The sequence below is a fragment of the Boleophthalmus pectinirostris genome, unplaced genomic scaffold (assembly GCF_026225935.1).
Source record: "Boleophthalmus pectinirostris isolate CB_2022bp ecotype Guang Dong unplaced genomic scaffold, ASM2622593v1 HiC_scaffold_3, whole genome shotgun sequence".
Taxonomy (NCBI): domain Eukaryota; kingdom Metazoa; phylum Chordata; class Actinopteri; order Gobiiformes; family Gobiidae; genus Boleophthalmus; species Boleophthalmus pectinirostris.
Window position 1 is genome coordinate 23,935,815 of NW_026571299.1, and position 24,439 is coordinate 23,960,253.

The following is a 24,439-nucleotide window of genomic DNA, read 5'->3' on the forward strand; positions in this document are numbered from 1 at the left end:
CAAAAAATCATATGTGGTGGAGCCCAGTCAAATGAGCCTGAGCGAATGGGAGCGTTAAAAAGCCGTACCCAATATTTTCCATGTAAGAAAGTTGCATTTATGTCAGAGTAGACGTACAATGTGTCGAAAAAGCAGCTCAGAGCGCAGAGTCAAAATCTCTAAGGCTACGTTCAGACTGCAGGGCTTAACGCTCAATTCCGATTTTTTTGTGAAATCCGATGTTTATGCGAGGTCGTTCACATTTCCAATTAAATGCGACTTGTATTCGATCCCCTGTGTGAACAGTAAACGGCCCGAAAGTGTCCCGCATGCGCACTGGAGGACACAACCGCAGTGAGCGTGTTCTGTGTTTTTAAGTTGTCCAAACATGGACGCGAGCATTGAGCACCTGGTGATTTTAAAGTTCCTCTCGTACTGGAGCCCGAACATGAACAACTTACTTGTTTTATGGAGGAGATTGAGAAGGAGAAGGACGAGTTTTTTTGGCCGTGGTGTTTTGTGGGGCAGCGGCAGAGACGTCCGTTGAAAGGAACATGTGGATGTGGAGACGTAGCCAAGAGTGATGAGTGGTGATGTGCTTCGCTTCAGTGACACGGAGTTCATTAACAATTTTCGCCTACTTCAGCGCAGAATAGTGACGTTTGTGGCTTGTTGATAATGTGTAGGTGGATGAATGCGCTTTGGCCGTTCAGACTGAAGTCGCATGTCAAAAGATCGGATATGTATCGGTTTCAGGACCACATATCCAAGTGGCCTTGGTTGCATTTGAAAAAATTGGATCTGTGCAGTTCAGACTGTCATTAAAAGATTGGATACAGGTCACATAGGGGCCAAAAAATCGGATTTGGGTCACTTCAGGCTGCAGTCTGAACGCAGCCTAATGGTGCGTTCAGACCGGAGCGTCAAGGCATCCAGTTTACGTGCAAAGTCTATGTCTAGGGCGTCCTGTGTTTTCGCGTCGTGTGTTCAGGCGTCAGCGAGGTCGAGAATCTGGCATCGACGCGGCACGTCTTTAGCGTTCAGGTGTCGACTCTCTGGACCAGGGCATCGGCATCAGAAGTTGAAAATGCTGAACTTTTGCCGTCGGAGGTGCCGCGTCAACCAATCCAGACGACTATCCAGTGACGTAGTGATGTTATTATCAAGAAGAAGGAGAAGAAAGAGAAAGAGCCGACAGCCACAAAACCAGAAAAAAAATCTACGATGTGTCATTAGCAGATTATAAATATATCCACGCCGCAACCGCCGAGCTGATCGCCAAGACTACACCAGGACTGGACCAGGACTGAACCAGGACCAAACCAGGACTAAACAAGGACTAAACCAGGACTGGTCCAGGACTGGACCAGGACTAAACAAGGACTAAACCAGGACTGGACCAGGACTGGACCAGGACTGAACCAGGACTAAACCAGGACTAAACCAGGACTAAAGGACCAGGACTGAACCAGGACTAAAGCAGGACTAAACCAACAGGACTGAACCAGGACTGAACCAGGACTAAAACAGGACTAAACTAGGACTGGACCAGGATTGAACCAGGTCTAAACCAGGACTAAACCAGGACTGAACCAGGACTGAACCAGGTCTAAACCAGGACTAAACCAGGTCTAAACCAGGACTAAATCAGGACTAGACCAGGACTAGACCAGGATTTGACCAGGACTGAACCAGGACTGAACCAGGACTAAACCAGGACTAAACTCGGACTGGATCAGGACTAAACAAGGATCAAACCAGGACTAAACCAGGACTGGACCAGGTCTAAACCAGTGTCATTACCAGAGTATAAATATATAGACACTGCCACCTCCGCTGACCCCCTCCACTGATGCAAATGGACCAGGGCAAGGCATCCAAACAGAGGCGTCGAGGGTGTTTTATGACTCTGCGGTCTGAAAGCAGCATAACACCTCTTTGGACGATTTTGCTTTGTAGGGCACATTTTTAAAACACAAATTTTACCAAAAGTTCAGATTTTGCAACTCGGGGTTTGAAGTCTGTTACGTGTGAACGCTCAAACACAGCCGAACAGAAATGTTGGATGAAATGTTTGTCTACATTCAATTATAAAGCTCTGCACCCTCCGCCAACCAGGAAGTGCGCTGTTATCATGTCTTCAGAACCTTCAGAGAGCTCTTTTCAGATACAGCGCCCCTAAGGATGAAGCCAAATATGCTAAACAGTACCAATACTGACCCGATGTACATTTCCATTTCTAGGCAACAAGGCGGTGGTACTGTGGCCTGCACCAGAGAAAAGTTACACAGTGTCCCTTTAAACATAGCCCTGTGTAACGAGAACATATCACACCAAATCCCTACGTCTTTGCACTGGCTTCCTGTTCAATTTAGAACTGATTTGAAGATTTTATTGTTTGTTTTTAAAGCTTTGACTGGCCCCACAGTACGTCTCGGACCTCCTCCAGCTCTAGTATTATTAATTGTATGCTTTTATTTATTTATTTTTAATTCATTTTTAAAATAATGTTTAGCTTTATGCATTTTAACACTTTGTATTTATTGTTTTAATTTCTGATTTTCTGTCTTTTATTGTATTCATTTGTCTGTGCAGCACTTTAGAAACTTTTATAAAATGCACTATAAAAATAAACTGGATTGGACTGGACTGGATTGTGTGATTACGGTACAAAAATGTCAAAACTCAATTTCAAAACTGTTCAGGAAAGGTCAAATTTTGTGCTTTTTGTGTTTTTATTGATACTTGTTCAAATGAATGTTTTGTTTTGATTCTTTTTTTTTTTTTTTTTTTAAGTATCTTTAGTATCAGATTTTCTATACTTTTCACAACCTAATATAGTTCAGTCAAAGAAGCGTATCTTTACTCTGCGGCTCTATCTTCGCTCTCATCTCCCTCAGCTGTGGGGAGGGGGGCGGGGCTATTTGGGTGAGAGCCGTGGGGTCATCCTGGGGTCAGCGAGCACCAGGCTCATTGGTCCACATTCCTCCAGCTCCACTTGTGTTTTACAGAGACGCGCAGTTACCTTAGGGGCTTTTACATAACTCCAACCAGGTAATACACGGCAATCATTCACACGGAGACTGCTAAATATGCCATAAAACGTAATCACCGACATCTGTCATGTTCGTGGAGATGCTTTGAAGTTTAATATATGACAGGCCTTTTTCTGTTAGGACTTTGAGTTACTGTGTGTACAATTTGTGCTCTGCTAATAAACTTGCCTTGCCTCTCAAAGCTGTCTACTGTAGTCCAGATATATTACTCTCACTGTGTATTTTCTCTGGGATCCAGGTTACACACTTCAATTGATATTTTGCAGTGACATCACGCTGGGGGTGTTATATATGCATCTCTATAGGCAAGTTTCATTGTTGACAAAAGCGCACGTTGCATGCTGGGAATTATTTTGGTCGGCGGCAATAAACACTAATTCAACATGATGGACGGAGCGAGAAAGCACGTAAACGGTATTGATCCCGGTTATTTATCCACTCTAACGGCAGAGGACCCAAGACGATTTGACCAGAAATTGGTCATAAGCATCGACGGACGCCAAATCACCCTTTTCAACCCCTACAAAGCCTGGACTAGGGATGGGCATTCGATGAAATTTTCTTAATTGATCGTCAGAAGAATTAACGATCGATTATCGATTAATCATTAACGTTTTTATCGTTTTTTAGCCACATCAATCCGTTTGATATTATAATGTGTTTAATTCAGTTTTGCGCAACTCTCACAGAAACGAAACTTAAAACCGCATCGCTAATTTGCATAAACTCAGCGAAGATAAAACTACAGCTCTTGTGCACTGATGCAGCTCAATTTCTGTCGGATTAAAGGACATGACTCAGTGGAATACAGGTTAGTGTGACCATATTTGCGTTTGTCAAAACCAGGACACTGTAGGGGGGGTGGGAGGTGGGACCTCGTCATCGACATTGCGCGACTCTCACCTGGCAAAACTTTTTCCCACTATACACTGTACACATGGTCTCACACTTGTCACGAACGCAACGGAAAGTGTGGAATTTCTTGTACAAGTCATCGTTAAATACACATTTGTGCTTCGGCATGTTGCAGACTGACCGACTGTTTGTGTCTCGCTCCTTCTGAGTGCAGAGAGACACATGTACAGACCCGTTTGTTCACGCTACGCACAACAACCTACATTCGGTTTGTCGATTAAAATTTACGTAATCGATGAAATTCTTAATGATCAATTATCGATTAATCGACTAATCATGCCCATCCCTGGCCTGGACCAAACCAAATTTCTGGTCAGAATCGCCAACTACCTGGCCAAATATTCACTTTGGCGATATCCACAATGACTTGGTGGAAACTCCTGGGCCATTCACAGCAGAAAAGATGAAAGCCTCCAAGAGTCTCGATGTGTTGTTGAACTTGTTGGAGTCCATGGTTTGCTAAGATCTTCTACGTTTGCTCTGCGGATGTTTGAAAGCCGTTTAATTCACCGTTAGCGGTTCTTTTCACTCGGAATACGAAAAAGACATTTTCCTTCTTCCGTGCTTCTATTTATGCATCCGATAATGCAGCAGGAATTTACCATTATCGGGGATAAATACACGAGGTTACGCACTGTGTTTGACCGCTGCCGTGTTTCTTGCCTCCGACCAAAATATTTCCCAGCATGCAACGCGGGCTTTTAATAACAGTGACGTCAGCTGAAACTCACCTATTGTAAGTAAGTCTTTATTTATATAGCGCTTTCACAGACATTTTCTGTCCCCAAAGACGCTTTACACTTTATTCAGCATTCATTCATACAGCATTATTCATTCACTCACCATCACCATTCCTGGTGATGGTAAGATACTATTGTAGCCACAGCTGCCCTGCGGCACACTGACAGAAGCACAGCTGCCATGCCACTCGGCGCCACCACCATCACTCACACACACACACCACTTTCATACTAGGCAAATTGGGCAAAGTATCTTGTCTAAGGACACAATGACTGAATTGATTGTATTTAACTGACCATGACTATCAACTGTTTATGGAGACCTTTGTAACATGTTTTTTTGGGTTGATGGGGGAAACCAGAAACCCATCCAGACACGGGGAGAAACATGCAAACTCCACACAGAAAGGCCCGGGCGACCCGGGGATCAAACCCAGAACCTTCTTGCCATGAGGCATGAATGCTAGTCACTCAGCCACTGTGCCGCCACGGTTTAGGCTGTTTAGGAGTTACCATGGTGACAGGATGCAAATATTAGCAAGCACAGCCAAAGAATTTCATCAGTCACTTTTTGATCATTTTTAATCGACAAACCGACTGCTGTGCGTAGCGTAGCGTAAGGAGATGAGGCTGCGCCTGACACAAAAACTGGAGTTGTGTCTCACAGTTCCACGTTTGGGTTCTGGCTCCTTGGAGACACTGTTCCAGTCAGTGAGTGTGTTTACAGGACATCAGTGTCCCCGGTATGAGCGGGTTTTTTGAGTATCCCAGTGTGGTACAGGATTTTGACCCCGCGGTGAGGTGACCCCGGGGTCAGAATCGTATTATGATATGTTGACCCTCCCTATAGAATATTGACCCCCTTATGAAAATCTATATTTTATTAATAAAGAACTTGAATTCTATAGAAAAACTCTGAATATTAATACAATATCTGCAAATTAAAACATATTGACATATTTAAAAAACTTTTGAATGTTAAAAATGACTTAGTTGTTTAAACACATATTTTACTGAAAATTAGATAAGTAGTTATTAATGAGTTAGGTAATCAAAGTCATGTATAATGATTTGGAATCTTGTTAAAATAGACAGGGCTGATCAATTGAGTAGTTAAATAGATGATAGGAGAAGATTTGTTAAATGGTTTCTGTAATCAATAACTTCCCTTAAAATTACATGTGGATTATCTGAACAAAGCAATCTAAAAACTGTAAAATACAATATAAAAAGTGACAAGATTGCTGTGTATATGCAATTCTAACAATACATTACATTTACACAAAATACCAAGTCGTTCTCCATCAAAACGTTCCTTAAAATACTTTAAAAGTGAAATATGTAGCAATATATAAAGTATATAAAGTAAATTAGATGAGAAATAATGATCATATAGGTTAGGGTTAAGGGTCCTATGGGGGGGGTGTCACTTTACTATAGCGGTATGATGACCCCGGGGTCAGTGTACTATGGAAGAGAAAATACCATCTCACACTGGTTTGGTCATGGTGCATGTAAACGCAGTATCCAGGTTACTGCAACATAAAGTTGAGTCACATGTGTCCAAAAGACAAACACTTTTCAGTTTTTTTCATCACAACAGAAGCCAAAATAAATGAAGTGACCAACATAAATAAAGCGAGTGAAATGATGTTAAATAAAGAGCTGCACTAAACCTGCGCACGTCTGATCTCTGAAAACATGAACCATCTCCAACACGACACACACACAGAACACACTCACCATCATCATCATCAACAACATTAAGAAAATTTAATTGAATCCCAATCCCTACTGAAAACTCAAAAAAACAAAAACAAAATGGAGTTAAACAGCACATTTTCAGGAGCATCTGATCAACACGAGCATTCATGGGCTTGTTTAGGAGTTTATCAAACCTGCTGCTAACACTAGTGGGAGCATATCTTGATATACAGACAAAATAGCAAAATAAAAACACCACGATCATGTTTTCAATTTTTGAATAGAAAGTGAATTGGAGCCAGAGTGGGTGGAGCCGGAAGCACGTCCATGCTCACTTCCTATTTGGAAGTAGCAGCTAGCACGTTAACTATGTCCATTTATATTTACAGTTTAGATGGCCTGTCTATCAACACAAATGGCTGATTATATGAGGAAAAAATAAGTTTAATCAATTGTATATTATATTGCAAGTTTAAGGTTGATGGACCAAGACAGTAGCCTGATTCATCAGCTTTGTACAAACCGTGTGACCTCGCAGGATTAGAATTCTTTCACTCAACAGTAGGAGGGTATTTTCTTTATTTAACCAATCGCTGCTGTTTGGTCATGACATATGTAATGCACCACTAACTTTAAGGGTGGGAGATATCTCGATATTTTAAAGATATCAAGATATTTTTTAACTCGATATGGATTCTGACATATCGTATATATCGATATAATACTTACATTCAATTCTGATTTCTCCTCTTCGCTTGTTGTCTTCTCTGTGCCTCCCTGATTTTACTGCTTGTGTCTCATTCACTTCTCACTATCACTGTGAATGTGAAAGCTGGTGCCAGTGAAAAGTTTCTAGCACCACGAACCTTTTCCATCCATTTACAGACAAGATCATCAGCAGCACATCCTCATATTCCACTGAGTCGTGTCCTTTAGTCTGAAAGAAGCTGAACCACATGAGCGGCACATGGAGTGAGCTGTTTATGCAAATGAGCCATGCAGTTTTAAGTTTAGTTTCTGTTAAACGTAAACACATGTGGCAAAACTGCATTAAACAGTTTATAATCTCAGATGGGCTGATGTGGCTCTAGAGTCGTTATGCTTTATATATTGTAAAGTTTAGTAATGTAAAGTTTATTTATGTAGAAGATTTGAATGAATAATCTGCTGCAGTGTCACTTGTACAATAGTGTTTGGAAATGTTGGGTTTGATCTGCAGTGGATTGTGGGAAACCTCGCAGCTCCTCACACTGGTGAGGAACATAGATCTGGTAAAATAATGAACCTCCTGAACTTCCTCTGCTGAAGGAGCTCATGGTTATGGTTTGGATAACAGAGTTAATGCAAACATGAATTTGAGCTGAGTTGTTTTATTTATGAATGAAAAGGAAAGGAAATATGCATTATTTATTTTATTTTACAGTTAAATTATTATTATTATTATTATTATTATTATTATTATTATTATTATTATTATTATTATTATTATTGTTATTATTGTTATTATTATTATTATTATTATTTATGTAATTAAATAACATTTGTTTTTGAAGTTTTCAGTTTTAGGGGGTTATTTTTTCCTGTACAGATATTGATATATATATATCATATCGAGATATAGCAAAATATTTCGAGATATATTTTTTGATCCATATCGCCCAGCTCTAGCTAACAGGACTAACTGCTATATTAAGCTTTTCCCAAATCCCGTAGGAAGAAGGACAATAACGTCTTTCCCCTTGATGAAATTCACCAAACATTCTCTTTGTTCTGGCTTTAAATCCTCGATCTCAGGAATCGTTGACAGCACTGAATATCTCGCTCATCACTCATTGGCTGGTACCCGAACTCGCACTTCTGGGGTTTTTGCGAACCGTCTAGTGTATTCTGACCTGACCTAGTCACTGGAGAGAAATGAAATTGAGCAGAGGCACTAGGTGGCACCAGTCTGGCTACCAGGACACAGGGAGAACATTCAGCTGTACTCATCTGGAGAGTGTATTTGAAATCTAGACATTTCAGGCTGCTATCCAAAAGTCATTTATCAATCTGAAGGTCTTGGACCTAGAATAGTCAAGTTACTTGGGTTGAAGAAATTCTTGTTCGATTAAAGACGAGACCTGTCGTTTAATTAGATGACTAAAAATGGGGCGCAGCAAAAGCTCTCAAAACGATTCTGTATCTCTGTGTACCTGACCCAAACTGCACTCACAAGACTACACCTCTAGGGGGAGTTCATGCAAAAACGAGTATTTATGCAAAAAAATTTACTAGGAAACAATGTATTTATATAAAGACATACCACGATTAAACTTGTGAATCATGAGCCGTGTCTGCCTCTCTACATAAATACCAAAATAGTAATAATAAAAAAACAAAATGAGACTCATTCATTCACTTTTCCTTTCCACTGCCGCCTCATAAATTCTCCTAATAAAACGACTACTACAGATTTTGATCGATGCTCTAGAGCAGGGGTCTCCAACCTTTTTCTTCTGGTGAGCTACCTGGTTAGATACCTATAAAACATAAACCTTTTATTTGTTTATTAGTGCACAAAGTTTACAGTGACCAGATTTTCAACATAAAAAACTGGGACATCCCCATTTTTTGGTGGTTGGTAATAATAAAATTGTGAAACGAGTGAGTCATTAAGGAAAATTGTTCTGCAGAAACCATTCACGACTAACATGTGACTCAGTATAGTCACATTTTGTCTGTGTTTTGGTCATTTTTAAGCAGCTTTTTTGTATTTTACCTAAAGAAATGACAATGTATGCATCTCTTTACTATTGGCAGGGATCAAATTGGTCAAAAACAGGGACATCTGGGACATTTCTTGTATAAAACTGGATAAATCTGCTGGGACAGGGGACACAGGCTCAAAACTGGGACTGTTCCGGGTCAATAGGGATGTCTGGTAACCCTACCAAAGTTAGACATCAAAATTATACATTTACAATGGTAGTTAATCAAATCTGGGCCATTCAGCACAATATGTATACTTCAGAAATCCCTTGGATTACTTGGAGGAGAGCTACAGGTATCTCTCGAGTTACAGTTTGGAGACCCCTGCTCTAGAGGTTCTACTGGTGGTTGTTAAATCTATGAGAAAAATTATGGCAAAACAGCAAACCATATATAATTTAAATGTTTAAAGCTTTTAGCCATGTTAGAATGTTGTTACCTCATCACAAATATACCCAGGGTTGTGTTTTGTTTCATTCACATGTTTGATTAACTATTTATTATTAGTCTGTCTACATCTATGAAGCTCAAAATGCTCTGTTCCACCTCGTGATGTCATGAAGAGGTAGTTTTCAAGTTAACATCTACCTTTAACTGTTGGTTCAGAAGAGAATGGAAATTCCAGGATTGAAATGATCTTTAACGATTCTAGTGAAGATAAATGAAGTTTAAAAACAGAGTGAAGTGCTTCCTGTTTTACCAGATGACATCACAAGGTGGAAGGAGGTGTGTTTTCAATTTGAGAGAAAAACACAGCCTAAATGTGCAGAGTTTGTGTGTTAATGTGTGAATGAAATAAAACACAACTCGGGGTCTGAAACTACTTTGAAACTACTTTACAACATAGATCAGAAAATAGTAAAGATAGCTGCTTTAAAGAAAAAACACATTTAACAGCAAATTTAAAACAAGGCTACATTATGAAATTGTCTTTCTCAGAAGTTTAGAGTTAAAAATAGACAAAACAGATAGTCTACATAGTTTGTCCTTTTGAACCATTGACCTGGGCACAAGAATCTACAAGGAAGGTTTTCATCTGATGAAGTAGAAAAATGTTGAGATGTTATCGAGACTCGGCTCAGGGCACAAAGTCAAAGTCACACGGCTCCAGCAGCAGCAGCTCTCTCTCCTTTTTTTTTTTTTTTTTTTTGCTTTAACTTTTCTCTCAAACGATGATGTTAAATATTAGTCCAGTGTTGATGGTGCATGACAGCAGCGGTTTATGCAAAGGCCACTGGATCAATGCCAAGTCACCACATGGTTTTATTTAAAGCTACAGTGTGTAACTTGATGGCATGCAGATGGCACGACACCTGCATGATTCTATAGAGATACAAAGTTACAATCAAACTGTGGAATATTCTCCATGGAGGTAAACAGGTTTCATGCCATACTGTGCGAAATTTTATGCAAAGGATCAACATCTTCCACAGAAACAAGTCAGGTTTGTGGAGATGCGAGCCTGCTCAGAGTAAAGATATCAGGTTTTTCAGGGCAATAAAAACATCCATAATGAAAGAAAACATTTATTATAGTGTATTTTTTGGCAAACAAGTTACATACTATGGCTTTAAAAAGGTCCTTAAACAATTTTACATAAAAATAATCCCACCTTAACATATGTATTTTCTGCCGTACAACTTAAAATATCATAGGTCTAGAGAGCATAAAGTGTGAATGTGCATTGAAAAGTGTAATGTGGCTGTAATATAGGAATAACAGTAGTTAGTACAAATATTAAAGGTCCTCTGTTATACAAGCTGACTCTTGTGAGCTTTAAGCCATGTTACAATGCTGTCACCTCATCAAAAACAGACCTGGAGTTGTGTTTTGTTTTATTAACACATGTTTGAGTAAATCTTTATTATTAGGCCAACTACATCTCCAACGCTCAAAATGCTCTGTTCCACTTTGTGATGCCATGTAGTGGTAGTTTTCAAGTGAACAGCTGCTTTTACCTTCAGTTCAATAGGGATTGGCTATTCCAGATCTGAAATCATCCAAATTATTCTAGTGAATCAATGTGTATGTTTAAAAACACAGTGGAGCACTTCCTCTATTATCACATGACATCACAAGGAAGAACAGAGTGTGTTCTGTTTGAGAGAAGAACTTACTGCAGGGTTTGTGTGTTGACAAAATGAGGAAACAACATTATGACATACATCAGAAAATTGTGTACTGTATTTTTCGGACTAAGAGTATAACTCGCACCAGTCAAAATAATGTGTAATGAAGAACAAAAAAACATATATAAGTCGCACTGGACTATAAGTTGCACTTTGTGGGGATAATTTATTTGATCAAATCAGAGACCAGGAACCGACATTTCATTTTGAAAGTCTTGAAAGTTCTAGTAATAACAATAGAAGAAAGAACAACAGACTGTTAACGTCACATATGAACAGTTCTTCAGATAAATATAACATAAACAACAGAACAGAACAAGTTTAATAAACTCTCCATCTCACTCCAAATCACTAAATCCATTCAATTTTTCATCCTCAGTGTCACTTCTGAGCAACCTCGAACTCCGAAGGTAAACAGAGCACCGCTTCCTCTTCTGTGTAGCTGACGTCAGACTCAGCATCAGTTCCAGTTAGAATTATTCGGGCCTTTCTTAATCCCAAGAGGATGGTTTCGGTGTCACTGAAGTCCAGGCTTTGTCCGTCCATCCAGTGACTTCAGGAAAGTTTCATGGTGCATCCTCCCTCATTCACTCCAAACTTTCTTTCTGCTGCTCAGTTATCATTTTAAGATGCAGATTTCACGACTTGCAGTTTGTAATCTGCAAAATATGATTTGGTTTTTGGGGCATTTGTGTTCAGTCTTCTCAGTCGTCTTTATTAGTTTGTTTAAACTGATACAGAAGTAATGGTGCGATCGACTGACATGATACAGACAGAACAGAGGCTCTTTCTGCAGGAGACATGTGCAGTAGAGTGAAGTGACAGTGGTACAGGAGGAACAGGAGCAGCAGAACTCACACACAAGACTAGAGCCTCTCCACGCTTCAGTGTCAACATTTTAATATTCAAGTCGCACTGGATTATAAATCGCAGGAAACACCCAAACTATGAAAAAAGTGCGAGTTATAGTCTGAAAAATATGGACCTTTAATATAGGACCTTTAAACTGCACTGTGGTTAGAGCATTCCTTTGGTAAATTTGACAACATTTGAAGCTCTTATTGTGTCATTCTTTTGACTGGTATAAATAAAAATGACTCATGATTCTAATAATGATCATTACAATGCATTAAGGACCTGTGTAATCTGTCTTTAATACAGTCCTATATCTGGAGCTCATATCCTGTGGCAGACGACAGGAAAAGATCATAAAAACACACAGAGAATGTAGCACGGCCAATGGCTTCCTCTGACACTTCCTCTTCCTCCACTGTCTCTCTCTCCCTGTTTCTCTCCCTCTCACTCTCACTCCTCTTTCGCTTTCCTTCCCCCCGCTCTCTTCTTACATCACTCCCTTTTCCCACCCTTTCTTTGTCTCCTTCCCTCCTCCTCTCTGTCTCTGTCTCTCTGTGAAAAGAGAGGATGATGAGAGTGTAACAGAATTATAGTTGTAGTGGAGATTCCTGCTCTCTGTCCTGGAGCTCCCTGCCACCCCATCGTCTGCTCAATGTCTGAACTAGAGACAAAACACAGCCCTTACACATAGAAACTGTATAGGACAAGTTAAAGCTTCACTGTGGAACTTTTCTAGTTGCCTGTTCATCCAGTTTGAAATGTTCCACAGTACAACTTTAAACGTATCCATTGTACAGATGTAGTTAGTGTTGTGCTTGTCTTCATAGATTTACTGTTGTTTAATGCTGTACCCTGGAACATTCAAGATAATCAGGGGTGGTCCCTCCATCAGAAAAGCTCCACAGTGAACCTTTAATGCTCAAAGTAAAGGGTTCTATGTCCTGTAATGTCCTGCTGTATTACCACATACAGCGATGGGTTTATATATTTAGAACAGGAAATGGATGGACTTGCACTTTATCAAAATATGCAGATATTTTTGTGTGTGTGTTTACTGAAGACATGAAATGTGTTATTATTGTTTAGGGGATTTTATATAGATAATATGGGCCCGGTCAAGCAGAAGTAAACAGCAAGGCCAAAAATTCAAGTTAATGCATCTGATATAAAAATGTATTCAACAGATACATATGTACTCTAGTTTATGAAACTGTTGACCTTTTTTCTGTACCATTTTTGGTTCTAAAGTTACATACGTTTTAAACAGACCATGTATGAAACATGGAACAAAAATTATTTCCCAAATTTCAAAGACCTGCAAATCATGTAAATAAATGGATGTATTTCATCATATCTTGTGTTATTCCATCTTTGAACTGTTGATGAAGGTACATGATTTTTCAAAAAAAAATTATTTAAAATGATAAAAATTTGCTTGGAAGGACTGACATATTTTATAGAAATAGTTTCCTTTCATTTTGAAGTAATATTAAAATATTCGGAAGAAAAAAGATGACAAATTATGCAAAATCATGCACCTTCTACTTGCTTGTACAATTTTCCCTCCGTTACTTTTCCCTCTGTTACCATGACCTTTCTTAATAAAAAATCTCATTACTCAAAAAGTAAGAGGTTTTTCAACCTAATCTTGTACCATATGGTAGAAAACTATATGAAGCAAATATTCAAACCAGTTTGTTAAGGATATGTAAGTGAGAACTGCTAGTTATCACTGTTTGTATTTATTGCCCAAAAAGTCCTGCATATTTCATTCCCTCCGTTACCGACATGAGTTTTTTAATTTTTTGTCAACAACTTGAAAGAATATCACAGGTTTAACTTTACCCTGTTGGAGTGTTAACTCTTTCCTACATTCTGATACTTTACTTATTTCAATAGTCCCTCTAGTTTCTGAATAAGAGCTGTTTGAATGTAAAAAATCTGCCCCTGTTTCCCTCCGTTACCACTTGACTGGACCCATATATAAAACTCATATCACAGTTTCAGGTCATCACACTTCTTCTACTTGTACTTGTGGCCTAAAGTATCTGATAACAAGGGCTGGTCGATATAGAGTATAAAAATATATCTCGATATATTTTGCTATACCTCGATATACGATATATATCTCAATATCTGTACAGGAAAATAAACCCCTAAAAACTACTGCAAAAACAAATCTGCTAAATGAGGTATCCCACAATCCACTGCGCAAATCAAACCGTTAACAAATACCATTGCACAAGTTCTACATTGCAGCAGATTATTAATCAAAATCTGTATAAATAAACTTTACAGTACTAAACTTTACAACATATAAACCATAACCACTATAGAACCATATCAGTTTGTTTGAGATTATAATGTGTTTAATGCAGCTTTGACACATTTGTTTACATTTTACAGAAACAAAAATGAAAACCACATGGTTCATTTGCATAAACTATAAGCACTGAAAAAAAAACAGCTCTCTCCTTGTGAGCTGATGTGGTTCAGCTTCTGCCGGACTAAAGGACACGACTCAGTGGAATATATGTGTGACAGAGGATGTGCTGCTGATGCTGAGTCTGTAAATGATGGAAAAGGTTTGTGGTGCTAGAAGCTTTGGTTAGCTCCAACTTTGGGCATTCACAGCAGTAGTGAGTAGTGAATGAAACAACATGGAGGGGTGGGGGTCACAAAATCATGGAGGCGGGGGCAAGCACAGCACAGAGAATGCAAACAAGCAAAGTGGCAAAATCAGAATCAAATATAAGCATTATTTTGATATGTCAGAATTCATTTGATGTTTAAAAAATATCAAGATATGTTTAAAATATCAAGATATCGCCCACCCCTACTGATAACATAATACAATTCAGGGCCAAAAGTCTGTGATAGAGCTATGTAGGTCCAAAATCTGAAGTGAGAAGTATCTGGGGGATTAGCTGAACGAATCCCAGAGAAAAGCCCCAAACGCAGCACTTAGACAGAACCCTGTGTTTCCACTGAATAAAAGCTCAGAGCTCAGTGTTTACATTAGACTGAGACTCATGAGCTGCTCAGAGGAGAGAGCTGTGGACAGGACTGGCTCCACTCCACTCCACAACTCTACAACTCTACACAAGGCCGGATTATCCATATGGGCCAGGGGCACGATTCACAACTAGTGGGGGGGGGCAGACGTAACTCATCATCATCATCATCATAATAATGATAATACTGAACAAATCAAGATTACGTGAGCATTCACTCCCCCCTTCCCCCGGTCTGTCAGTTGAGTCAGTCCACAAGTATTTGCAAATGTATCATTTTTAAAAACCGCAGCACAAATGAAAAATGAACAGGCATCAACTGAGTGGTTGTGATGTAATTAGTAAATTACATGTGAGAAATGCCCTTGATTAAGTGTACTATTTTTGACAGGAAGACAGGGGTAAAGTGTGTGTGTGTGTGCGTGTGTGTGTGTATGTGTGTAATAGGGGGGTTCATACAGCTCTACACCTCTATACCTCTACACCTCTGGGTCCGGTCAAGTGGTAACGAAGGGAAACAGGGGCAGATTTTTTACATTCAAACAGCTCTTATTCAGAAACTAGAGGGACTATTGAAATAAGTAAAGTATCAGAATGTAGGAAAGAGTTAACACTCCAACAGGGTAAAGTTAAACCTGTGATATTCTTTCAAGTTGTTGACAAAAAATTAAAAAATTCATGTCAGTAACGGAGGGAATGAAATATGCAGGACTTTTTGGGCAATAAATACAAACAGTGATAACTAGCGGTTCTCACTTACATATCCTTAACAAACTGGTTTGAATATTTGCTTCATATAGTTTTCTACCATATGGTACAAGATTAGGTTGAAAAACCTCTTACTTTTTGAGTAATGAGATTTTTTATTAAGAAAGGTCATGGTAACGGAGGGAAAAGTAACGGAGGGAAAATTGTACAAACAAGTAGAAGGTGCATGATTTTGCATAATTTGTCAGCTTTTTTCTTCCGAATACTTTAATATTACTTCAAAATGAAAGGAAACTATTTCTATAAAATATGTCAGTCTTTCCAAGCAAATTTTTATCATTTTAAATAAATTTTTTTTTTTGAAAAATAATGTACCTTCATTAACAGTTCAAAGATGGAATAACACAAGATATGATGAAATACATCCATTTATTTACATGATTTGCAGGTCTTTGAAATTTGGGAAATAATTTTTGTTCCATGTTTCATACATGGTCTGTTTAAAACGTATGTAACTTTAGAACCAAAAATGGTACAGAAAAAAGGTCAACAGTTTCATAAACTAGAGTACATATGTATCTGTTGAATACATTTTTATATCAGATGCATTAACTTGAATTTTTGGCCTTGTTGTTTACTTCTGCTTGACCGGGTCCATATATGCCTCTATACCTCTACAGCTCTACAGATCTACACCTCTACAGTGTGGAGTTTGTACAACAGGATTAAGAGCTCAGGGAACAGCTGAAGAGGAGAGGAGCCCAGACGACAGCTCACATAAACAGTCACCAAACACTGGCTTTATGTTGGTATGTCTGGGCATTCAAAACTAAACTAAACTAAAAACATATGGGAATCAAAATCACTATTTGAATCATCTCAGATTTCAAACTACAAAGGCTTTCATGTGTCATGATTTCTATTTCCCTTTCCTTTATCCTCATGTTTATTTTAATAGCACAGAAGATTTGGTTCTGAGCTGATTGGCTAATCCCTCTGTCAATCACTCCCATCTGAACCTGATGCCCAGACGACATGTGCACCTATGGGGTGACAGTAGATTAATGGTTAGAATCGAGTAGGGATGGGTATGATTAGTCGATTAATCAACGATTGATCATTAAAAATTTTGTTGATTACGTTCATTTTTAATCGACAAACCGAATGTAGATAGTTGTGCGTAGCGTAGGGTGACCAAACGTGTTTTTCCCCAAACATGTCAGTTTTTCACTTGTCCTGGCCGTCCGGGCTTTTTTTTTTTATAGTGATGCAAAAGTCGAGGTTTTCATTATCTTTCACTTTCTCGTTGCTCTCTATGCACTCAGAAGGAGCGAGCAGACACAAACAGTCGATCAGTCTGCAACATGCCAAAGCACAAATGTGTATTTAACAATGACTTGTACAAGAAATTCCACGCTTTCCATCTCGGTCGGGACAATTGGGAGGCCATCTGCACAGTGTACGAAACAGGCACATATGTTTCGGTGTTCAGTGGGGGTGCCAGGGACCTCAAAGCACCAGGACACCGAAAAACATGAAAAGGTTTTTCACACTAACCTGTATTCCACTGAGTCGTGTCCTTTAATCTGACAGAAGTTGAACCCCATCAGCGCACAAGAGCTGTTTTTTTTCTTCGCTTAGTTTATGCAAATTAGCCATGTGGTTTTACATTTCGTTTCTGTGAGACTTGCACAAATCTGCATTAAACACATTATAATGTCAAAACAGTGGCTCTATAGTAGTTATGGCTTATATGTTGTTAAGTTTAATTAATTTATGCAGATTACTAGTGCAGATAGTAATAATAATGATGATAATTTTAATATAACAATTTTAGATAATCGATTGTTAATTCTCCCTACGATCGATTAAGAAAATGTAATCGAATGCCCATCCCTAGAACCATATCCCAACAAGGCTGCGACGTCTGCAAGGCAGAGTCATGTTTTAGGTCGGAATCATGGGGAGAGAGCTGCTCGGCCCCTTTAATGTCCCTGAAGGTGTGAAAATGACCTCTGTAAAGTGTGTAGAGTTTCTGACTGACCACGTTCTTCCATGGTACAAAATGAAGAACCGTGCTTTCTGTAGCAAAATCATCTTCATGCAGGACAATGCACCATCTCATACTGCAGGAATCCCTCTGCATCACTCTCTGCTCTGGGCATAAAAGAAGAAACTCATGGTGTGGCCCCGATCCTCCCCTGACCTCAACCCTATTGAGAACCTCTGGAGTCTCCTCAAACCAAAGATCTAGGAGGGTGAGAGGAAGTTCACATCCAAACAGCAGCTCTGGGAGGATATTCTGACCTGATCCTACAAAGAAATTCAAACAGAAACTCTCCACAAACTCACAAGTTCAATGGATGCAAGAATTGTGAGGCTCCAATCAAATAAAGGCTCCCATCTTCAAATGCACCTAGACCTTTTCAGATGCTTGGATTGAAAAAGCTTTTGATTTCACTAATACACTAATGCTTTTAATTGAAAAATAAACTAATGACCATTTTCAGTTCTTCACGACAACATGGGAGGTTTGTTCAGTAACATTTAAATTGTACTCTAAAGGTTGATGACTTGAAAATGATGATGATTGTCATTTATATTGGTAATTTGGCAAAATCAGAGCAAAACATAATTTGCATAATAATTTGGAACACAGTGTACAAGTGTAAGACATTTCTATTATTTTTTACCTCCTCTCACTTCATCTCATTGCTGACCCTCTTTAAACGAATAATTTTGATTTTCAATAATGGTGTTATTTCTCATCACTCAGCATGTTCCTCTCCCCTCCTGTCTCCTCCTCTCTGCTCCTCTCTCCTCTTCTCTCCTCTCCTCTCCTCTTCTCTCCTCCTCTCTGCTCCTCTCTCTTCTTCTCTCCTCTCCTCTCCTCTCCTCTCCTCCTCTCTGCTCTTCTCTCTCTCTTCTCTCTCTCTCTCTCTCCTCTCTCTCTCTCTCTCTCTCTCTCTCTCTCTCTCTCCTCTCTGCTCCTCTCTCTTCTCTCTCCTCTCCTCTCCTCTTCTCTGCTCTTCTCTCCTCCTCTCTGTTCTTCTCTCCTCTGCTCCTTCCTCCTCTCCTCTCCTCCTCTCTAATCCTCTCTCCTCTTCTCTGTTTACATTCATCTCTGAAGCATCCAGTGACAGCCCAGGCCTCATGTCCATCATGTCTGCAGCAGCTGACCGGAGCAGAGGACACTCCAAGTCCACTCAGAGTGTACAGACTCACCCACAACTCCAGGTTCAACAGCCCTTCCCCTAACCCCAATCTAACACATGGTTCTGATAGAGCACCGGTCCAACACACTAACACACTAAAGCACCAGCAACGATATATGAACAACGGACGCTCCTTCTCATGCCATACGGGTTGCAAGATGTTGAATAATGAAACATGCTCATGAATACGCAAATGTTATGCCAAAACAGGGGATGTTTTGACATACTGTATATGGGAAATGTAAAGGCCTGTCCAATTCAATCACCATGCATTACAATATGGTCACTGCTTTGGAAAATTACTAAATTGGTGTGATTAAAGAAAATTGAGCATCTCCAGTTAAGTCTGTGTAATCGCTCAGTCGCCTGGATGTGGTACAGGATTTTGACCCCGCGGTGAGGTCAACATACCATATAGTATTTTGACCCCGGGGTCAGAATCCTATTATGGTATGTTGACCCCCCATAGATTATTGATCCCCCCTATGAAAATCAATATTTTATTAATAAACAACTTGAATTATATAGAAAAACTTTGAATATTAATATGATATCTGCTAATTAAAATATATTATATAATATTTAAAAGTGTTTTTTGAAGAACTCAGATGCATTTTTATGCCGATTATAACTTTGGAATGTTAAAAATGACTTAGTTGTTTCAACACATATTTTACTGAAAATAAGACAAGTAGTTATTCATTAGTTAGGTAATCAAAGTGCCTCAAGTGGAGGAGTTCAAGTATCTCGGGGTCTTGTTCTCGAGTGAGGGGAGGATGGAACGTGAGATTGACAGGTGGACAGGTGCAGCATCTGCAGTGATGCAGTCACTGTATCGGACCGTTGTGGTGAAGACGGAGCTGAGCCGAGGCTCTCGATTTACTGGTCAATCTTTGTTCCTCCCCTCACCTATGGTCATGAGCTCTGGGTAGTGACCGAAAGGACAAGACTGTGGATACAAGTGCTCAAAATGAGTTTCCTTCGCAGGGTGTCTGGGCGCTCCCTTAGAGATAGGGTGAGGAGCTCAGTCACACGGGAACTTGGAGTAAAGCTGCTGCTCCTCCCATGTCGAGAGGAGCCAGTTGAGGTGGCTCGGGCATCTGTTCCAGATGCCTCCTGGGCACCTCCCTCGGGAGGTGTTCCGGGCATGTCCCACCAGAAGGAGGCCCCAGGGAAGACCCAGGACACCCTGGAGGGACTATGTCTCTCGGCTGGCTGTTCCACAGTGACATTAAACAAGTCCACTTTATATGTGTTCAGTTCAGGTGGTTTTATAGCTCAAAAATGACCTGTAACTTGGTCTGGTTTGGTCTCCACATAGATCACGGTTCACCAACCTTTCTGAAACTGAGAGCTGCTTCATGGGCACTGAGTCATATGAAGAACTACAGTTTGATATCTCTCTATTCTGAAATAACACATGTGCTCAGTTTGACTTTAGTTCTACATTATTAATAATGATTCATGACAATCATCTATCTATGTGCAGACAATGATCGCGTTCATGATTTCTCACAATAATTATCAACGATGGCAGCAAGGTGAGAAACAGAGATCAAGATTCAGCACTTTCACTTATTAATGTCAGTCATTGTAAAAGTTTTAAGAAAAGTGTTACAATTATCACCATTGCTTCTGTGAGTGTGTTTACTTGCACACCAGTGTCCCGCTTCTAAATGCACTGTCCCGCTTTCTTGACATAATCTTACAAATGTGCAAGTGCAAAAATGATAAAATACAAACAACCATGAGCTCCTTTAGCAAAGGAAGCACAGAAGGTTCCTAACCAGTGTGAGGAGCTGTGAGGTTTCCCACAATCCACTGCACAGATCAAACCCAATGTTTCTACACTGCAGCAGATTATTAATTAAATCTTCTGCATAAATAAACTCAACTTTACAACATAAAACCATAACCATTATAAAGCCATATCAGTTAGTTTGAGTTTATAATGTATTTAAGCAGCTTTGCCACATTTGTTTGCGTTTACAGAAACTTAAAACTGCATGACTCATTTGCATAAACTGTAAGCACAAAAAAAAAACAACTCACTCATATAAATGGCTTATCTAAACTTCATGTATGATGAACATATTTTTAAGATATTGTTATTTTTAAATCTATATAAATACAAAGGTGATCAAAAAGAATAGGAACAGAATAAAATGACATTTTAGAAACAGCTCACTAACGAGTTGAGCTATTTTTAGAACTGGCCTGCGGGCGACTCATGTAGTCACTGAGGCACTGTGCTGGTGATAGGTCTGGGATACAATACATACCTTGATACACAGGTCACGATACGATACATATCTCGATACTGTGAGCTTTCGATCTGATATGATTCGATACGATGGTTGTCATGGTTGTGATACTAAAAGTCTTTGTTAAAACGCTTCCTGTGCAAAGTTCATATGAAACGCATTTGAAGTATATCGTATCGAATCATATCGAATCGAAAGCTCACTGTATTGAGATATGTATCGTATCATGGCCTGTGTATCGAGGTATGTATTGTATCGGCAACTTCTTAATGACTCCAGCCCTATCACCAGCACAGTGCCTCAGTGACTACATGAGTCGCCCGCAGGCCCGTTCTAAAAATAACACAACTCATTAGTGAGCTGGATCTAAAATGTCATTTTATTCTGTTGCTATTCTTTACAGAATACAATTCAATAAAAAATAAAGGCTAAATCATGGTTGTGATACTAAAAGTCTTTGTTAAATCACTTCCTGTGCAAAGTTCATATGAAACACACCCATTTTAATCATCAAAACAGTGAAAATGTCAAATGTGTTGCATAATTGAGTTTCTTTCCTCTGATCAAGCAACAAAACTGTAGCTCTGTAACAAAATAATTTGGTAAAATATACCAAGAAATAAGCTTGGTGATATATCAATACAACAATCCACAATATCAATACAGTATCATCACATTAAACAATACAATATATTGATATTTTGATAGTTTTGCACAGCTCTAGTTGGTGACCCCTGATATAGACAGTGAGGTTTAATACCAGACTGTGAAACATTCTAGACATAATGTAGGGTGGCCAGATTTCAAAACTGGGATACACATGGGTTGTGTTTGTGAAAAGAGAGTGTATCTGTGACTAATTATCCATTCATAACTTACATTGTTGGTTAATGATTATCTGAGGGAGTTCTGACGGTGCTTTTTTTTTTCCTTATGGACATTTTCAAGCTCAATTTTCTGTATTTTAGCTAAAAAATTACAATGTATTCATCTTTTTATTGTTGGTGAGCATCAAAGTGGTCAAAATAGTACAGAAGCCGAGGGGTCACAACTAACACAAACGCCGCAACAAATACAAATGCGACAACACGACAAAAAGCCACAACACACCAAAAAAAGCCACAAAGGAAATGACCGCGGGATCGATCAAGCGGCAAGTGAAGAAGAAGAACTACAACGTGAAAAGTAAAGGAACAGATAAGTTGGAAACGTAAGTAAAATTAATTTATTGTTTTATCATTATTCGTTTCACGTTGTAGTTCTTCTTCTTCACTTGCCGCTTGATCGGTTCGTCGGAAAATAGAGTCCCGTGGTCACTTCCGTTATGGCATACTGATGTGTTGTGGCTTTTAAATGTGTTTGTAATGTGGCGTTTGTATTTGTTGCAGCGTTTGCATTAAAATAGAGTCCCGCGGTCATTTCCGTTGTGGCTTTTTTGGTTTATTGTGGCTTCTTGTTGTGTTGTCGCATTTGTATTTGTAGCGGCGTTTGCGTTTGTTGTGACCCCTCTCGGCTTCCGTAAAATAGGGACACCTGGGACATTTCTTGTATAAAACTGGGAGAAATTGATGGTTTTGGATAAATCTGCAGGGACAGGGGACACAAGGCTCAACACTGGGACTGTCCTGGGTGAATAGACACATCTGGTCACCCTACAATAACATTTCCCTCCACCAGAAAAGTGACACCATGCACCTTTAAGTTTGTTTTTTGTAGATAATTCTGCTTTAGAGTTTGTTGTTTATCATCTATATTTACTTCACCAATTCATCACACTTCAAAAAGTGAAAAGGCTTTACTCTAAAACTTTTGCTCACTTGACACAGTTGCATTTTTCTTTTGCTACACCTTTGTCTAAGAAATACCATGACTTATTTCAACTTATTTCAACACTGATCTGATTTCCCTGTTAAACATGTGTCTCCTGAAAATGCTGCTAAGGCTAATGCTAGCACAAGAATGTAAATGATGCATTACACAAACACGAAACTCCTACTTCCTGTACGAGAGCTAAGAATAGAAACTTCTCCAATCTGATTCTGCCTTCAGCCTTCTGTTTGTAAAGCACATTTTTCACAGCGAAAACCAGGACGACGCTGCAAAAACACACACGTAACAACGCTTCACACTCATTTACTCGGTTTGTTGCTATGGGGATTACGTTGGGGAGTTGTTTAAAGGTGCATTGCGTAACTTTTCTGATGGAGGGCCTGTCATTTGCTTTTTTTCCTGGAGATGTTATTGCTTCATCTGGAATGTTTCACAGTATGGTATTCAACATTTCTATCTTCATGGAGACTGAACCAGACCAAGTTAGAGGTCAGATCTGTGGAGAGGCAACCCCGCTTACAATGAGAATGGCCACATTTACATGGTATTTTTTAATTCCAAATTCATTATTACATGGAGAAAATAATTTCAAATTGAGGTTTACATGGAAAACACCTTAAATCGTCTTTATTTAATTGGGCTCAAAGTCTGGGGGTGGAGAAGGGTTCTGATTGGACAGAGACACCAACGTATTTACATCGAATAGAAGAACACACACTTCAGCTGCTACCAGCTTTTCTGTCATCTCGGTTTGTTATTACTCCACGGACACAAACATGACCAAACTTTTTTCGCAGTGGTTCTGATGATAATTGTGCAGCAGCTGGAGAATTCTCTCATCACACTTTACGTCTGTCAGCTGAGGAGGAGAAGGGAAGAGTGTCGGAGAAGGAGGAAGAAGACAAACTGAGTGTGAGGCTGTTCTACCTCAGCCCACTCCCACATCCCGCTCACAAATCCAGAGAGACATGGATGAAAGTTCGAAGCCAGGACTGGTGGAGCCGGATCGTCTGGATCACGTCAGAAGTAGGGACAGGCATTCAATGAAATTTCGTCAGGAGAATTAACGATCAATTATCGATTAATCATTAATGTTTTTATATTAAAAAGATCATCATTATTATTACTACTAATCTGCATAAATAAATTAAACTTTACAACATATAAACCGTAACCACTCTAGAGCCACATCAGCCCTTGTGAGATTATAATGTGTTTAAAGCAGCTTTGCACAAGTCTCACAGAAACCAAACTTAAAACCACATGGCTAATTTGCATAAAC

The 24,439-nt window shown here is 39.3% G+C and overlaps 1 protein-coding gene across 1 annotated transcript in view; it reads right to left on the reverse strand.

Moving 5' to 3' along the window:
* Window positions 1-24,439, reverse strand: part of LOC110158704 (inositol 1,4,5-trisphosphate receptor type 1-like) — a 264,915-nt gene that overhangs the window by 212,052 nt on the left and 28,424 nt on the right.